Source organism: Rattus norvegicus, chromosome 6, assembly GCF_021556685.1.
Source record: "Rattus norvegicus strain SHRSP/BbbUtx chromosome 6, alternate assembly SHRSP_T2T, whole genome shotgun sequence".
Taxonomy (NCBI): domain Eukaryota; kingdom Metazoa; phylum Chordata; class Mammalia; order Rodentia; family Muridae; genus Rattus; species Rattus norvegicus.
In genome coordinates, this window is record NC_141539.1 from 12572936 (window position 1) to 12589100 (window position 16165).

The 16165-nt window shown below is 46.1% G+C and overlaps 1 pseudogene across 1 annotated transcript; it reads left to right on the forward strand.

Annotated features, from left to right (window-relative positions):
- The first annotated feature begins 13683 nt into the window (after window positions 1-13683).
- H2az1-ps2 (H2A.Z variant histone 1, pseudogene 2) lies at window positions 13684-14176 on the forward strand (annotated as a pseudogene). Its single transcript, XR_015623438.1, has one exon. The product of XR_015623438.1 is annotated as a H2A.Z variant histone 1, pseudogene 2 (transcript).
- Window positions 14177-16165: the final 1989 nt, after the last annotated feature.

Below are 16165 nucleotides of genomic sequence, written 5' to 3' on the forward strand. Positions count from 1 at the left end.
CTTGTTTTCTCCACCAATGGAGCGCTGGGGTTGCAGGTATACCACACTACACCCAGCTAGTTTTGCAATCTTACTCATCTCTACAAAATAACCATAGTAACCTTAAATCATGATTAAAACACTTCTATCTCCTAATAAAATAGTTCGGTCTTTACTTTTGGCCAAGATGGAGTAAGAGACACCAGATCTGCTTTCCTAAGCAATAAGGAAAAGGAAACGGAAAAACAAAACAAAAGAAACAAAAACAATTGGGGTTGGGGATTTAGCTCAGCGGTAAAGCGCTTGCCTAGCGAGCACAAGGCCCTGGGTTCGGTCCCCAGCTCCGAAAAAAGGAAAAAAAAAGAAAGAAAAAAAAAGAAACAAAAACAAACAACAACAACAACAACAACCAAAAATCCTGTATTTCCAAACAGCTACTGTACAACTCTGGTCCCTAAGAGAAGGTAGCTAGTAAGATGAGCGCGTGATTCTGTGAGCTCACTGCCTGGAGGCCATTTCCAGTCCCGATCCCTGGAGTTCATAAACTGAACACAGCTCTGTGGATTACACAGGTAGAGGCTGGTTAAAATGGCTAGAATTTGGAAAGCAGTGTCCAGGTGAAGAATAAATGGACAACACAGACAGAGCAAGGGCTGCATGGGGAGGTGGGGGACCCCCAAGTCTCCAGGGCTGCATGGGGAAGTGGAGGGATCTCCAAGTGTCCGGGACTGCATGGGAAGGTGGGCGATCCATCAAGTCTCCGGGGCTGCATGGGGAGGTGGGTGGTGGGGGGGTAGGGGGATGGGGGATGGGGGTGGGGGTGGGGGATGAGGAGTGGGGGGTGGGATCCATCAAGTCTCCAGGGCTGCATGGGGAGGGGGGTGGGGGGGTAGGAGGATGGGAGATGGGGGGTGGGGGTGGGGGATGAGGAGTGGGGGGTGGGATCCATCAAGTCTCCGGGGCTGCATGGGGAGGTGGGGGGTGGGGGGTAGGGGGATGGGAGATGGGGGGTGGGGGTGGGGGGTGAGGAGTGGGGGGGTGGGATCCATCAAGTCTCCAGCTAAGTTGTGAGCTGTAAACGTTGAGGAGAATGACCTCCTTGAGCAGAACCCTCACCGGTCTGAAAGTGAGTGACCTTCCTACTACCCAGACTTAAAAAGACCTCAGAACACACCAGGGCTTGGAAAGAGACTTGGAGAGCACGGAAGGTAGCAGCAGCTTAACAATAAGTAAACCGTGGATGAGAGTCTGGACTCGCTTCGACAGGGCTCAGAAGCAAGCCCCGGAGCAGGCCAAATGATTCCAGTCAAATGCGCATCGCAACGAAACTCAACACTCACCATATGAACAGGACAAAATTCGGGCAGGAAGAATGTAAATTCATAATGCTTGGAAGCTAATTTTAAAACGATAAGCACGCACAGGATTGCTGGGTTTGGAGGGCTTGAAAAGAGTCCCAGATCCTGTCTTCACGAAATGAATGTAGGCGGCACAAGGTGTCACACAGAAGCGGACTCTCCGTCCCGGAGAAGGCAAACAGCAGACCAAGGAGCATTCCTGATGCAAACAGGTTCTCAGAGCGTTTGCTAAGAATGGCAGGGATGAGTCTTGGTGGCTAGAGCCACAGCTAGTTGTAGTGAGCCATATTGGATTTGGGCCTGGCCACTTTGTAACTGTATGGCCACAGTTAAGATTACTGCCATAAAGTCATGGGATTGTTGGACAGAGGCCTCTCCCATGTATTTACCGCACAGGAAGAAAAGACCCCCGGAGCGGGGACACCCTCACTCAAGTCTCGGGATGATGCGACCCCCCAAGAACTCACGTGAGACCGTCCTTGCTGTAATAAACATGAGGTTTATTGATAGGAACCAGTGCACTGGGGTCGAGACTCATATCCCACGCAGGGGCAGTGGAGTTCGACCCCCAGTAACTAAGACAAGGGGAATTTAAAGGAAGAAACCTCAACCCGAGGGGGGCAGGGATGGTGTCATTGGAAAGTGTCAAGAATACTAATGAAAAATCACAAGGAGGAGCTTCCCGTTTCTCAAGATTGTTAAACTTTATGGTCAGCTAATACAGGGAGAGGGCAGGGTCTGGAATTTGAGGTATTTGGGGCTTTTTTAAACTTCTGACTTCTTAGCTGCATTTTTTTATTCTTTCATTCCCTACTTCTTCTAGTGGCTAGTTCTAATCATAGAACTAGATTTTAGTATCTTTATAATATTGACTTTTTTTTCCTCCTAAAGCATGATACTGTTGGCATAACATCAAAATCTGAACTGTACTCACTCTTTCTCTAATTAAGGCAACTAGTTTCTTTAACACACGTGGACCTATAATCAGAAGCAGAAGCAAAACTAGAAGGGTCCCATAAGGGAAGATATCAAAGTAGTCATCCAAGGAGATCTACTAAACCAGCTCTCAAACCATCCCTGATGCGCTTCTCTGTCTCTCTGTCTTTTGTCTAACCTTTCTTTAAGTTTATTCATGGAGTCTTTAATTACTCCTGAATGGTCTACATAGAAGCAACATTCTTCTTTCAGTGTAGCACACAGACTCCTTCTTTAAGGAATATCAGGTCTAATCTTCTCCTATTCTGAAGGACTACCTCTGAGAGGGAGGTTAGGTATTCTTGGAGGTCAGCTAAAAAGTCTTTAACTCTTTTTATATCTGAGTCAATGGCAGTTCTGAATTCCCTATAAACCTAGATAGCCTTAAGTAATTCTCAACTCTTAAGATAGCCCTAAGTAATTCTCAACTCTCTTTTGTGTCTTACTAAGTCTTTAGCATCAGGATTCCAATCTGGACACTATCTGAACCTATACACCAAGGTCATGACTGTCTTTTAGAACTTCTAAACTTATACAGGTTGTGATCCCTGAGGCACAGTCCCAAGAAGTGTTAGGAATACTAACATATGCAATGTTACATCATTTGCAATAGAAATCAAGCCTATCCCCACACCTATCCTGAGGGAACCCAGGGCAAACATGAAATTCTTGTTTCTAAAGCACACTCCTCAAGTGAGCATTATAGCAACCTCCCAGTTACGTCTCTGATGTATCCACTTATCTGATTTGCAAGTCTAGTGAGCTTTTTGAAGATCTGAGTGTCCCTCTAGGTCCCAGCTCTCAGCCCCAACTGCTAATACACGGCTGATGAGGGCTGAGACTTGATGGCTGTCAGGGTGGTCAGCAGCACTAGGTACGGTCCTTTCCAGCGAGGCTCGAGTGTCTGGGCTCCGTGTCGTTGTATGTAGCTGCAGTCTCCGACCTGGAACTGATGAGATGTCTCGGAGGTCCCCGGGGCATAGGCTGCTGCCAGTTGTGAGCAGATTTCTTTCTGTATGACCTGTAGGTCTTTTAGCCTGGCATACAAATCATTATTACTATGACATGTTGGTTCAGTAACATCATCTAATACAGTCAGAGGAACTGAGGCCCCATATAAGATCTCAAAGGGGGTAAGGCTGAATCTGAAAGGGAGATTTCTTGCTCTGAAGAGAGCGAGAGGGAAGGAGTACCACCCAGTCTGTGCCAGTCTCCATGGTCAATTTGGTCAGGGTCTCTTTTAGAGTTTTATTTATTTACTCTACCTGTCCTGAACTTTGAGGTCTGTAAATACAACGTAATTTCCAATCAACCTCTAAATACTTGTCCACACCCTGGCTTACCTTGGCAACAAAAGTAGGGCCATTGTCTAACCAGATTACCTTGGGCATTCCAAATCAGGGGAAGATTTCTTCCAGTATCTTCTTGATGATTGCAGAGGCCGTCTCTTGCTTGGTGAGGAAAACTTTTATCTATTCCTGGAAAGGTATCTACAAGCACTAGGAGATACTTGTGATCATATTTTCCTGGTTTTATCTCAGTGAAGTTCACTTCGACTTTTCACTAAACTCTCTAGGTCTCTTTGCCCTGTATGCTTGCTAAGCATTCACTTACTGACATACCTTATATTTTTTTACTGCCTCTCTGGCTAGAATCTTAAAGTCTATTACATACACCTTAACTATTTGGACAAGCTTCTTATCTAAGTGAGTCCATTTCTGTATTTGGCAAAGTGAGTCTTTTGTTTGTTCTCTGAGGAATATAGTTTTCCCTCAAGTGTGCCATTTTTTTTTGTTTAAGCAATTTGGGCCTTTTCTTCTGTTGTACATTCTAAGTGAGGCCATCCCTTAGGCCAATCCCAGTTCCCAGTGGCTGTCTCTTGCAGGCCTGTAACCAGGATAGGCTCCTGCATAGCCATTTCCCGAGCCACTTTATCTGCTTTGTTACTGCCCCATGCCACTGAATCTCTTCCTTCCTGATGTTCTGGGCAATGAATAATACTCACAGTTGCTGGCTTCACCAGGGCATCCAAGAGATGGCAAAGGCATCTGTGGCACTGATGTGCTGGGGGGTTGGGGTTCAGCCATCCCAGATGACATTGTGTTGTCCACCACGGCAGCACCCACTTATCTCTGACCTTCATGAAGAGAACTGTTCCCATCTGTAGACAAGGTAGCCTCGGCTTTCAGCAGGGGTCAATCAACCAGTCGCAGAGGTCTTTCCTCCACCCATGGGCTTCTGCCAGTGCTTGACACTCGTGCTGTGGTGGCTCCAGGTCCAGATTGGGCAGCAAGGTGACCAGATTGTCTCCATGGCAGCTGACCAGTGGTCCCATCTTCTGGGACATTTCATTTAAAGGTAAAACATCAGCCACTCTATCACAGTTTAAGTCCTGGATTGAGTGATAATTGTTAGTGCCCGGCTGGCAGGAGTGATGTGTTCCAGGCAGAACAGCATTAAGCCGCACATCTCCCAGCATCAGGTACTGGTGCACTGAGACAGGTCTTAAGCTCCACATACACAGTCTGCAGATATGCATACACTTGGCCTCACCCAGCCAATTCAGCCCACAAAAGCCATTTTGGACAGCAAATTTCTCATGAGCAAGGGATAGGGGCAGTCAGGGATGACCATGAACTAGTGGGTTACCCGGCCCACGCCAAGGTCCACTGTTCTTCGGGTAGTCCATAAGTATTGTTTGTTGTCAGTAGCCCCCTGTACCCAAGGTCTTTGGATACTGGCCCACTGGGGCATAGGAGCACAGAGCGTTGGGTCCCTGTATCCACAAAACAACTTGGTGGGCTTCCCGTCTATCTCTGCACATAGCCAGCACTCTAGGACCGAGAGGCTCTCCAGTGGCCCCTCTTGTTCTTTCTGGGGCAGTCCCTGACCCAGTGTCCTTTTTCTTTGCATTAGGCACACTGATCTTTAGCCAGGAATTCTCTTCTGTTGCCAGGTACTGTCTTCCTAGGTTCCCTAACTACGGTGGCCAGTATATGTTCCTCTCTTGTCTTTTATCTCTCTTTAACTCTCTAGCTTCCTCTTCTTGTCTCTTTTCTTCCCTAGCTTTCTGCTCTTTTTGTCCTCTTTCTTTCTTTCTTTTTTCAGTCTCTCTGTCTGCATCTTCTTCTACAGCTATTAGGTGCTGTCCACTTTTGTGCACAGACCCTGAACCACACATCAACCTTATTTTCTCTGCAACTTACAATAACTCTCTCAGTTTCTTAGCTTAACCCTTCAAGTTTCTGCAACTTTTTCTTCATATCTTTTCCTTACTTTAGCCAAATTGGTGGGGCGTTTTTTCAGCCCCTCAGAGACCCACCATTGGAGTCTGACGGTAGACCTGGCGCTCCCTACCTTCAGGCATATTGAAGTCAGCAGGCAGAAGTGAGGGCCTTCCATCTGTGTCTGGAACATTTTTTCTGGCCTCTAGTAGGATTCTGTATCTCCTGTAACAGCTACTAACAAGCATCTCAAGTGGGATGGCAAGAAAACAAGAGTCCAGAAAATAGAGTTCCGCCGAACAAATAGCAAAACAGGACAAATAGCATTCAGTCACACAGAAAGACAATCAAAAGATTAACAGACAAAAAATAGAAGTGCGCACAAAAACAAAAAACAAGCGGCCACCGTGAGATCACCACAAAACTGAACTACTTTAGAAGGGAGCTTACAATGACAGATGAAGGAGTGCGGATTCCACATCACTCTTCCTTCTCAACCACAGACAGATGAATGACAGCAAATCAAAAATAATGGTTAAGTCAAAGGTGCCTTCTGGAGGCCAGCCAATATCAAACACTGACCACTCCAAGGAGCAAAAAGTCTGCCACGGTACAAATTGTTTACTCTAGCAGTCCAGTGGTCTAAAGTCAAACTCTGGAGTCCCATCGTCAAAGTCACAAGTAACACAAAACAAAGACCTAAAACACACAGACAAAGACTACTCTAGAAATACAGACAGCTGGGAGGACGGGTCTCTTCTCCAGTCCAGGAGAATCACCGAATCCTCACCGGCACCCAGACGGGAATCTCCCAGGTGTCCCTGGGGTTCCCCCAGACCTCCTGGGATGTCTCCCAGGGCAGCACAATTGGTGAGCCCCTGGCACATCTACTGCTCACACTCGCGTCTCTCCTGAGACACGAGCCTCCCTTCTCAGCCCGAGACAGGAGCGACTGCAAAACCAGAACTCCAGAACTCGCGAGCAAATACAGACCCAGAGTAGCAAATACAGACCCAGAGTTTAGCCGGCACAAAACACAAGGACACAAACAAAGACACAGATGCTATCTCACCTCCAAGTGGGTCTTCGGAGACGAGGGTGGTCGCTCATCCCAGACAAGCCCCCAAATGAAAGACCCCCCGGAGCGGGGAGACCCTCACTCAAGTCTCAGGATGATGCGACCCCCCAAGAACTCACGTGAGACCGTCCTTGCTGTAATAAATATGAGGTTTATTGATAGGAACCAGTGCACTGGGGTCGAGACTCGTATCCCACGCAGGGGCAGTGGAGTTCAACCCCCAGTAACTAAGACAAGGGGAATTTAAAGGAAGAAACCTCAACCCGAGGGGGGCAGGGATGGTGTCATTGGAAAGTGTCGAGAATACTAATGAAAAATCACAAGGAGAAGCTTCCTGCTTCTCAAGATTATTCTCTAAGATTTTAATCTAACTTTATGGTCAGCTAGTACAGGTAGAGGGCAGGGTCTGGAATTTGAGGTATTTGGGGCTTTTTTAAACTTCTGACTTCTTAGCTGCATTTTTTATTCTTTCAGTAAATTCTTTCGGTGTCTCCACTGCATGACCTCTGCTGAGCCCGGCTGATGCATGTGGAACTGACACACCTGGACCACACCTGGGTGGTGGTCAATTTACTTCTGCCTTTTGCTTCCGAAGCCTTTATCCTTGAGATTTAGGCTGGTCTTCTCGGATTTCTCCCTAATTAATTCAGGTCTTGTAGTTGGTCTTTTGTTACCGAAGCCAGGTAGTCACGAGCCAGGGTTTCCCACTGTGCTTCCCAGTTATTTTCTACCTAGAGACTTGGGTATACAAGTGGTGAATAAAGCTACAGGAGTCTCTTCTGCTCTTCCTCTCTCTCTCTCTCTCTCTCTCCCTCTCTCTCTCTCTCTCTCTCTTCCTCTCTTCCTCTCTTCCTCTCCTGGCTTGACACGATAACCTGTATGTGTGTGTGTGTGTTTCTTTCATCCCACAGGCTTTCGCCCGATTCTCAGTACCGTGTCGGTGCAGGCGCCGACAGCTAGTCCCAGGTTGGGATACTCTTCAAAAGGTGAGCTGGTTGTAAAATGAGTAGCTTGCTGTCAGAGAAGGCATTTAAAAAGCAGGACAAAAAATGCATTTTCCCAAACAATGTAATCACCTGGGAGAAGGAAGCCAGCAAAATGAAGCCTGTGGCTACATGAGCTAGCCTGTGGCTACATGAGCTAACCTGTGGCTACATGAGCTAACCTTGGAGCGGCCTGAGCCACCTCAGGGTGTGTGTGTGTTTAGGGGTTGGGGGAGCTACAGACTCCCTAGAGGAAGCTCACCCTGCCTCTAACCAGGAATCACAGTTAGCTGGCTAGGGGAGGTGGAGTGGATGGAATCCGGGAACTTGATACTTGTGAAGAGTGAGTAGTACTCTCTCTAACTCCACCAGGAGCAAAACGCACGGCCGACTGTTAGTAAACGACATTCCGTAGGAACTGAAAGCTAAACTCAGAACTAGCCTGAGGCTGTCTGCTTATGACAGTGTGTAGGTAGCCCAGGCCAGCCTTAAACTCTGTGAAGAGGATCTCGAACTCCGGGTCTTCCTGCCTCTTCTTGCAAAGTGCTGCGATTATTGCCACGTGCCACCGCACCCAGCTTAAGTGACAAACCAGGCACAAAGTTAACTAGAAGACCTAGGAATGATGCACACAATTAAAAATAAGAAAAATAAATTTATTTTTATAAGTTTGATTCCCAATATTTAATTAAAATTTATACAGTATATTCTTATCTTATTTTTCTCTTCCCAACTCCTCCCTTATTTATGCCTACCTCCCTACCCACTCTACTTCAATCTCTTTTCTCTACCTTAAATAAATAAATAAACCAAAGTAAAACAAAAAGGTCCCCCAATACACACACACACACACACACACACACACACACACACACAAAACCATGGAGTTCATTTTGTGTTGGCCAAGTACTCCTGGGCATGGAGCCTGACAAATAAATTTTTAAAAAGAACAAAATGAAAATCCTAGACTTAATAACTACAATGAAAATTTCCTTGAATGGTCTCCACCATGGAATGGAGTTGGCAGAATATTAAATCTGTAGTTTAAGATAAATGAATAGAACATCTTTAAGGTATGAAGAGGAGAAAGAAGAGAGGCAGGAAATAATGAGCAGGGCCTTTCATGCTGTGGGCAGCATGCCCTGACAAGGAGCACCAGGAGCTGAGGAGGGACAGAATTGGGGGAAGAGCTTTGCTGGACATGATAGCATCCAGGGAGCAGAAGCAGGTGGATGTCTGTGAGTTTGAGGATAGCCTGGTCTACATAGATTTCAGGCTAGCCAGGACCACATAATGAGACCTTGTCTCAAAGGAAACACAAATAGACTACAGGAAGCAAGCGAAGTCCTGAGTTACGTGTTGTTTGACATGGTCATGTCCACACCAGGATCTCAGTGGCTCAAACCCAGGGACGGTGCAGAGCCTTCCTTGGTCTGAGTGTGAATGTTAACAGTGTGTGCAGAACGTGCCCCCTGTGGTTTTCTCTCCCCCTCCGCCAAATGTTTGCAGCCTGGAGACTGTTCCCCTAAGAAATTGTTCCTACCCGAGGGCAAGTTGCTGCTATATGTACTACCCTGCCTCTTGTTTATCCATATGTAACAATCCTACCTCCCTGTCCAACTGTGTGCAATAAATGATCTGAGCTTCCAGCGTGTAGCTTCTCCATTCAAGAGCCCGGATCCCCCAATCACCCCTGTACTGTGTCTGTGTGTCTGTCCTTTCTTCATTCCCTTACTGCCCCTTTAGATGAGTCCCTGAGCTGTGGGAGATGCAAAAAAGTCGCATGACTTAAAGTTCTCAGAAATGTGTTACAAGCTTTCACTCTCAAGTGTCAGAATGTAGCCACTCCACACAGAGCACAGGAACCCAGCGACTGGCGCCCTGCAGTTTTAAAAAAGAAAACAGAAAGCTAAAGGGAAAGGACGAGGAAAAGACTGAAATTGGTGAAAGAAAAATGGTGTGATGCATTCAGGAGTGGACGGGAAAGATGTGCAGATATAGACAAGCAGAGATCTCTTCAGCCTAAAACGTTTTCCTGGGCTGCAGAGATGGCTCAGTGATTAGGAGCACTGGCTGCTCTTCCAGAGGACCCAGGTTCAATTCTCAGCACCTACATGGCAGCTCACAACTGTTCATAACTCCAGTTCCAAGAGATATGACTCCCTCACACAGACATACATGGAGGCCAAACACCGAATATGCAAAAGAATAAATTAATTAATTAACTGTCCTTAAAACGGTTTGAAACAGTAATTGTCGCTCTATATTATAAAGTCTTTAAACTCTACAGATTAAGATATATGACTGTAATATCGCAGGGGGAGGTGTAAACATCGCCATATTGGGGTATATTTGCTATATTTCCTAAAGTAAATATTAAGTTAAAGTAGATTGTAGTGAGATATTTACTGTGATGCTCACATAAATTTTCTCTTTCTCTCCCTCTCCGTTGTGCAGAGAGAAGTCATGTTACTCATACAGTAGCAATACAAAATAGAACAGCGGTCGGGGAAACAGACAACCAGGTAAGAAGGATTACTAGAACAGGATTTTCACAGTAACCAAACTGAACACAGTAAAAGATCTGTGCACTGGGACTGGAGAGATGCTCAATGTTTCCCACAGGCAACTGCACACAACTGGTTCACGAATAGAAAAGTAGGCACACATGTGTGCACACGGGTGTGTACATGCGTGTGCGCGCACACACACACATACACACGTTTCCAGAAAAGTTATGAAAATGCCTAAATATGTATATGCCAAATAACAGGGCTCTGAAATACATAAAGCAAAATCTAAGAGAATGAAACAGTAGACGCTCTAATAATGTGCGTCAGAGACTTGAATGTCCTTTCTTGATAATTTATAGAACTATACTTATAGAAGTAAAAATACAGAGTACTTCTGTATCAGTGATGGCTAATATTGCTTTCGACAGATGGAACTCCCAGGAGACAGGCCTCTGGGCACCTCTGTGAGGGGTTATCTAGATTAAGCTAGCCTTTGGCTACAGACCTGAAGGACTAGTTGCATAGGTTAACTGAGGGGTCCCACTGTGGGCAGCTCCCTTCCTTAGGACCTACCAGCCCCAGACTGAATGAAAAAGACTGAGCCGGCAGGAGGGCCGGCCTGCCTCTTGTCTGCCTTGCAGTGTCTTGCCTGAAATAGATCCCCTCCCCAGCTCCTCACTCCTGGGGCAGGCAGGAGAGCTGCCCTACCCCTCTACTGGGCAGCTTAGGAGATTCGACCCCAAGGAGCTGAGAACGGGAAAGGGCCCCTTCCCCGCTAAAGCACTCAGGAGAATGGGCCCTACACCTCACCTAGGGCAGACCTGGTGACACGGGCACAGGTGAGCTGGCCTCAAAGGTGTCGGCGCCAGCACCGACCTGGTACCGAGAATCGGGCGAAAGCCTACGGGATGAAAGAAGCACACACACACAGGTTATTCGTGTCAAGCCAGGAGAGGAAGAGAGAGAGAGAGACAGAGAGAGAGGAGAGAGAGAGAGGAAAAAGAGTGAGAGACTCCTGTAGCTTTATTCACCACTTGTATACCCAAGTCTCCAGGTAGAAAATAACTGGGAAGCACAGTGGGAAACCCTGGCTCGTGACTACCTGGCTCGTGACTTCGGTAACAAAAGACCAACTACGAGACCTGAATTAATTAGGGAGAAATCCCAGAAGACCAGCCTAAATCTGAAGGATAAAGGCTTCGGAAGCAAAAGGCAGAAGTAAATTGACCACCACCCAGGTGTGGTCCAGGTGTGTCAGTTCCACATGCATCAGCCGGGCTCAGCAGAGGTCATGCAGTGGAGACACTGGGTGTTTACTACTTGGTTTTTTTCTTCCTGTGCCATAAATACATGGGAGAGGCCTCTGTCCAACAATCCCATGACTTCTTAACTGTGGCCATGCAGTTACAAAGCGGCCAGGCCCAAATCCAATATGGCACTACACAAAGGTGTGACTGAGGGAAAGCTAATCCTGCCTCTCTCTGCGCTGCCACAAGCAAGGGAGCTGACCCCATTCGTCACTTAGGCAAAGTGGGAGAGCTGGCAGGGTAACCAAGACAACCACCACCCAGGCCAAGATCCAGGACTTTGAGTTGCCCCATCCCAACATCTACCCCATCTGTGGATTGCTGAAGGGTGTATATTGCTGAAGGGGCCATCCTGCAGAGCCAAAGCTGCAAGTTCTTCATGACACAGGGCAACGGCAGGATATTGGAGAGGAGTCCTGGTGAGGATCCAGTATTAATACTGTAGCCGAAGCCACAGGCCTCCAACCAGACCAATGTCTCAATGCAAGGAACATTTTCAAGTAAAGCTATTTGGGCAAAAGGATCAACTACGTGACACACCATGACACATGGCAGCTTCCAGTGCAAAAATGTTTCTTTGGTTTGGTTTTTATTTTTTGCTTTCTTTTGTAGTGGTTTGAAAAGGAATGGCCCCATACCCTATCTTTGAATGTTATTGCCGGCTAGGCACCAGAGGCTTTGGTCTGTACATAGCCAGAGACAGTGTTTCCCCTACCCAATGCCTCTCCCACAAACACTGGCTCTGTCTCTCTAGAGCTCTGAGCTCGCTCTCCAGTCTCCGAGGCCAGCAGCTGCCGAAGTGCTACCCTGAGTTCCCGTGAACGTAAAACACCAGACGATCTTAGTTTAGAATCAACAGATGCCACAGCTGCTGGGTGCGGAATCTATCGTCCTAAACTCATTAACTAGAAATCTTCCGGTGGGATCCGCAACCAGATCGAACAGTCTCCTGTTTACATTTTGTTTGCTTTCGCTCTCGCCTCACAGTCCAAAAGGGCTCTTCCTTCCTCCTACACCCCCTCTTCCTCTCTCGGACCGGAAGACCCGCCTCCTCCTCTCTCAGCAATTGGTTTCTTGTCGTCTTTATTATCCAATCAATTAATTAGGGAGAAATTCTGCTACAGATGTGGCCTTGTTGGAGGAAGTATGTCACTGTGGGGTGGGCTTTGAAGTCTCCTATGCTCAAGCTACACCCAGTATGGCACCCAGTCTCCTGCTGACTGCAGATCAAGCTGTGGAACTCTCAGCTCCTTCTCCAGCGCCCCTGTCAGCCTGCACACCCATGTGTCCAGAGTAGAATGTGAACCAGAATAAACCCTCCCTTCCTTGACTTGCTCTAGTCAGGATGTGTCCTCACAGCAAAGGGAAACTAAGATACACGCTGTCAATTGGCGGGACCTGTCAATCAGGACAGGTTTTACTCGTTAGTGCCCAGCCCACCATTCCCTAGAAGACCATCAATAAACTACTTTTTAATGATTTGTTTCTCTTTGTTTCACATGCATTGGTGGTTTGCCTGCATGTATGTCTATGTGAAGGTGTCAGATCTACTAAAACTAGAGTTACAGACAGCCATGGGCACTGGGAATTGAACCCATGACCTCTGGAAGAGGAGCCAGTGCTCTTAATCACTGAGCCATCTCTCCAACCCTTCATAAATTATTCATATTTTTTTTTAAAAAACTACCAACAAAATCCAAATTCTTTTTAAAACTTGTACAACATTCTTCAAGATAGACCACATATACCAGAATATTTTTAAAGCTTCAATGAACTTAAAAGGAGTAGAATTACTCAAAATGTTCTATGACTGTGTCCATGATCACTGGGGTGGCGTGCTCGGCAACAGGCAGTCATGGCACTGGAGTAGCTTCCATCTTCTCCCACAGACACAAGGTAGAGAGCGCTAACCAGGAATAGCATGAGCTCTTATTTTATTTTTATTTTTTTGTTTTGAGCTTTCGAAACCTCAAAGCTCACTCTCAGTGACATAACTTATCCTTCCCAAACAGTTCCACCAATTGAGAATTCAAGTATATGAGCCTTGGGGGCCATTCTCATTTTAACCACATACTTGGTTTACACAGTACAGGCTGGGTCACCCAATGGTAGCAGTCTGCATGCTGGGGAGGCAGAGGATCCAATAGCCACCCAGTCTGTGATGCTGGATGCTGTGCAATCCCAGTGTGGCATGGAAAGCCCAGAGAGCTCCTGAGGAGCCACAGATCTTCAGTCCATGTTGTAAGGGTAAAGAATCTAGGTTTCAGGCAGTTTGAATCGCGGTACGCCGGAGGAGTGGGCACCGGGATGTCGCTGAGCGTCCCCCTGGCCTCATCTCTACCTCACTTGTCCGAGCTTCAGCACAGTCTGAGATGGCTGGCGGTTAGGCTGGAGAGGACCCCGGAAAGGCCAAGACAAAGGCGGTTTCCCGCTCCCAGCGAGCAGGCTCACAGTTCCCTGTGGGCCGTAGTCATCGACACCTGAAATCTAGGACAATCAGCCACGGACGTGTGGGCGCGCCCGCTGCTGTGTACAGCGCAGCCGTCCTGGAGTTCCTCACCGCAGAGGTACTTGAGTTGGAAGGGAATGCATCAAAAGACTTGAAGGGAAAGCGTATTACCCCTCGTCACTTGCAACTTGCTATCCGCGGACATGACGATCTGGGCTCTCTGATCAAGGCTACGATTGCTGATGTTGGTGTCATCCCACACATTCACAAATCGCTGATTGGGAAGAAAGGACGACAGAAGACTGTCTAAGGATGCCTGGATTCCTTATCTCAGGACTCTAAGTATTCTTAACAGCTGTCCAGTGTTGGCGATTCCAGTGGACTGTATCTCTGTGAAAAAACAAAATTTTGCCTTTTTGTAATTCTATTTTTAGCCTTCCAACCAACCAAATTTCTGCATTCGAATCTTAACCATATTTAACTGTGACTGTGGCTTCAAAGAAGCTATTGAATTTGAAGTAATGGGTTTTGATTGAGTTGACTTTTTAAAAAACTGTTTGGATTTTAATTGTGATGCAGAAGTTATAGTAGCAAACATTTGGTTTTGTGCAGACATTATGTCCACTCTGGTGGATAAGCTCAATAAAGGTCAGATCCCAAACTAGTTTTAAACTTGCTTAATAATTGGGACTTATCTCTTCGATCTCACTCAACAAGAAGTACATTCTTTGCTTACTAATTAAACAGTGTATCTGTAGATCAAGTCATTAAAAAAAAAAAAAGGAATTCAGGTTTCAGTGTCAGCAAAGGATGGCAGGGTAGCAGCAATGGCGGCGTGTTAGGCGAGGTCACCAACAAAGAGTGAAGGCAAAAGTGTCACTTTTCCCTCAGGATTCTTTGTGTTCTTTGTTAGTTGAAGTCTCCTCCTTCAATTAACCCTTCTGGGAAACTCCTTAGAAGACCCACCAAGAGGTGTGTCTCTTAGCAGATCTCACATCTAATCCAGCTGACAAGCGAGATTAGCCCTCCTGGATGTGAAATGAAACATAGCCACTTTTACAGAAACAACCTGAGGTGATTTATGTACAGCAGATATTTCACACAAAAGAAATCTTTCAGGTGGATGGAAATGACAATGGATGGAACTTTGGGTCTGAACAAGGCACAAATCATGCCAGAAACAGTGACTCATCAGTTATTATGGGGCTGAGGAGCCCAGGGACCTCAACCAAACAAAGTGGCAGCCAGTGACCATAGACTGACACCATGCACTGTCTGGTGGGACTTACTGAAGCGATACACTTCTCTACACTCTGTAGGACTCATGCCAAATATGTGTCATGAGACTGTAATTATGAGGGACCAGTGAGATGACTCAACATATAAAGAGGCTTGCAGCCAAGTTTGGTGGTCTGAGTTCAATATCCAGAACCAACATAGTAGAAGAGAACTTACTTCCAAAAGTTGTCTTCTATTCTTCACATTTGTACCATAATCTACACACACACACACACACACACACACACACACACAAATACATACACAGATACACACACAATGCACATACATATATATATACAGATCCACACACAACATACATACACAGATTCACACACAACATACATACATGCAGATTCACGCACACACACAAATACACACACTACACACACATACACACAGATTCACACACAACACACAGACACAGATTCACATACAGATATACACACAAAGATTCACATACACATACATGCACACACACAAATACACACACAGATACATAGAGAACACACATAAACACATAAATAAATGTATTTTTTAAAGTCTTTAGAGGACATGTGGCAGACTATTCATACACACAAACAATGTAATTATGAGAAAATAAATGAGGAACATTCTATAAAATAACTTGTTTATTGTATTCAAAAGACATCGGTGTATATAGTTAGGCATGAAGGACAGACAGTAATGGGGAAATTGGAAACTTCTGGAATATGTATTAAATATTAGATATTATGCCAAAATTCAATACCTGAAGGTGGCGATTAATTATATTAGAGAATATAATTTTCTTAGGAAAATGAAATGGATCTAGGTCCAGCAACATGGCTCATCAGGTTAAGGCACGTGACACCTACACCTTGATACGTCCAATCTGAAGAGCCCACATGGTGGAAGAAGAACTCTGGGTTTCACAATTTGTCTGTGATCTCTACACATGTTCCATGGTGTGTTCATACCACACACATACACACAATAAATGAAACTTAGGGAAGATGGGACCTTCTAGATGAACTAGTGG